This window comes from Pinus tabuliformis, chromosome 3_1 (genome assembly GCF_031772625.1).
Source record: "Pinus tabuliformis cultivar Carrire ecotype Pingquan chromosome 3_1, CPIR1, whole genome shotgun sequence".
NCBI classification, from domain to species: Eukaryota; Viridiplantae; Streptophyta; class Pinopsida; order Pinales; family Pinaceae; genus Pinus; species Pinus tabuliformis.
Genome location: NC_142301.1, coordinates 948,209,946 through 948,213,377, shown reverse-complemented (window position 1 = coordinate 948,213,377; position 3,432 = coordinate 948,209,946).

Below are 3,432 nucleotides of genomic sequence, written 5' to 3'. Positions count from 1 at the left end.
AGGCCCAGACGGGTTCACAGCTGAATTTTTCCAAGCCACTTGGCCGTTCATGGGAAAAGATATCCTGGAGGTTGTGGAGGAATCAAGATGAAATCAAAAGGTATGCCCCGGACTTAACTTCACTTTTATTACTCTCATTCCTAAAACTTCAAATTTGGAAGACCCGCAAGGATTCAGACCCATTGCCTTATGCAATGTCATCTATAAAATTATAGTCACTCTGATCGTCAAATGACTAAAGCCTCTTCTCCCTAACATTATCTCCCCAAAATAAACAATCTTTGTTGAAGGGAGGAAAGTCCTAGATGGACTGGTCACCTCCCAAGAAGTGGTCCATTCCCTCAAGGTCAACAAGGCCGCAAACATGTTAGTGAAGTTGGATCTCTCAAAGGCTTATGATCGGTTGAGCTGGGAGTACCTAAGGAGTATCCTGAGGGCTTATGGTTTTAACCCTAGATGGATTAATTGGATAAGTGCTATGACATCCACCCCTGTTTTTTCTATCCTTCTAAATGGGACTCCTATCAGAGCATTCAACCCCACTCGGGGACTAAGACAAGGGGATCCCTGATTTCCATTCCTGATCATTATTGCCACTGAGGGATTGGGCAGATACATCAAGACGGAAGCCCAAGAGTCCAAAATCAAACGCTTAAGGATTTGGGGGAATGACCTTGCAATAACACACCAACAATTCATGGATGATATCATGCTCTTCTGCCAAGTTTATCTCAGAGAAGCCCGAAGAATGAAAGAAATCCTGAACACCTTTATGCAGGCATCTAGAACCCAAATCAATAACGAAAAATATTGTACCTTCTTCTTCAATACCCAAGGGAATGTAAAATCCTATTTGGCCAGGATTATGGGATTTAGCACATGTAACATCCCCACGGAGTACCTGGGAATTCCCTTATCGGAAAACCCCCTAAAATTGGTAGGATGGCAAAAAAATATCCAAAAGATTTTGGGAAGGTTGGGAAACCGGGACTTCTGATCCCTCAATCTAGTAGGTAGAACAGTCCTCCTAAAAGTAGTACTACAGTCAATCCCTATCCACCGGCTGTCAGGTATGGATGCCCCCAAGGGAGCCTGTACCAAAATGGTGGATATATTTAAAAAATTTCTATGGGGAGGGGCACAACAGAAGAAAAATGGGTTTTTATGTCATGACATAGATTGAAAAGGAAAAAGGTGGAAGGAGGGCTTGGCCTACATGACCCCTATACCTTAAATCAAGTAATGGGAGCAAAACTTTGGTGGAGATGGCTAGGGGGAGGAGGGGATATATGGAAACAAATTTGGACAAGAAAGTATAATATTCCAAAGATAACAGAGGAAATCCTTCAGTACAGAGATCCACCCAAGGGCTCAACCATATGGAACTTAGCAAGACAAAACCATGATCTCATTTCCCAACATGCTTTCTGGGAAATTCGAAATGGAAGAACAACTAGATTCTGGTAGGATTCATGGCAACAAAGAGAAAGACTAATAGATAAGCAAGACCTCTGAGATATTTATCAATTCACCAATGATAGAAACATTCAATATGTAGAACAATTCTAGACCGAAGGGCAAGGGACAAGAAATTGGAGAAAATGGAAAAAGATAGAAGAATGGGGTCAAGGTATAGAGATAGAGCAAATGACAGAGTTTGAAAAAGAAATGAGAACAAGAAAAATAACTATTATAATGGGCCTGGATATCTTGAGATGCAAACACTCAACAAAATGAAAATTCACCATCAAAGAAGCTTACGAGCTAAAAGCAGAACAAGAACAAGATGGCCAAGAACTGCTCTGGAAAAAAATCTAGAAGGGAGGGTGGTGGCCTAAGATAGCAAATTTCCTCTGGCTAGTTTGTAAAGGGAGAATCCTTAACTGGGATTTGTTATAGAAGAAAGGAATGCAAGGCTCGTCCTTCTACTAGATGTGCCGGCAAGACAGAGAGGACATAGAGCACATGATGAACTCATGCCCATTTACGAACTAGAAGTGGGGCCAAATATAAGGAGTCTTTGGAAGGATTGATAGGAACTGTCAAAGTATAAAGTAAACAATCCTGGTATGGTGCAACAACATCTTCTCAAGTCCTGTCCTGAATTGAGCATGGGAACTGGCCCTGGGATTCAACCTCTAGGCCATATGGAAAGAACAGAATCACAGAATTTTCAAAAACAAATCCTCAACACAAGATCAGGTGTGGGAAGGATTAGTAAAAACCATTAGGGAAATGATTCTACTAGAAAAATGGAGTCCAGAAGACTGGAAAGTTCCTCCTCATGAAGAAAGAATACTTCACCGTCTTAACCTAACCAAGTAAATGATAGCCCCTAATGCCTCGAAAGTGAGAAGGATGAATATCAATTCCCTGATGCATTTCACTTTACCCAGAGGAAGATTCATCAAGATGAATTTTGACAGGGCCTTGAAAGGGAACCCGAGAGTAACAGGATTAGGTGGCATATTCAGAGATAACCAAGAAAACACGCAGCTCATATATGCAGACTCATGTGGAATCACAAGTAACAATGAAGCAGAATTCACAGCAGTTGGATAGGGACTTCGAATAACTTTAAGAATGGGATATAGAAATGTGGAGATGGAAGGAGACTCTAGCTTGGTCATAAACACCGTGAGGAAACTTAACAATGGCACGTCATGGGACAAATTGAGCCAAATTTGGAGGACATCTTGCCTTATCTAGGAGATAGGGGAGCTCATACACAAGTTCAATTATCTAATAATTAGACATGTAAGAAGGGAAGGGAACAAAGTAGCAAATTTCTTGGCCAACTAGGGCTGCAACCAGAAACATGTCCCAATGGAAAAATTATGGCCAATTCAACCCAACAATGATAGAATTAAAGCCCTTGAGGACATCCTTCAGTAAGATTTCCCAAACGTCCTGGAAACTAAGAATCCAAACAACAATACCCTCGATCGGGGTGCATTCTCGAGCCAAGAGAGGACACTGGTCAGACATGGTAGTTATGATGTGTTGGGAATAGGTCCCTTGGGGGTCAATTTTGTGGTTACAAACCCATGTTTTGGGGCAGAAGGCCTGAATTTTGTGTGAAGAAATGTAAAGTATCTACATTTTGTGGTCGCAGAGCGCGAAGGTGTCTAAAATTAAAAGGGTTTTCCACCCTTAGTTTAGATAAGTTGTGTCAGTTTTGGAGATCTACCCATGGTCTGCAAACCATGGGATTGTATAAAAGGAGAACTCTTAGAAGATCTGTGTAGACATGGTAGTAAGTATGTTAGAAGTCATGAGTCATTTGTAAGTTTGGGTGAGATAAGAGTGAGGAGTCTTAGCATAGGAAGAGGCTCTGCACCTGAGTGCGCAGAGGCCTAGGGTGGAAGTTTGCAGTTGAGTGCGCGGACCCCTGAAGCTGTGTGTGCAGGGTGGATAGAGTCTGTACTAGGA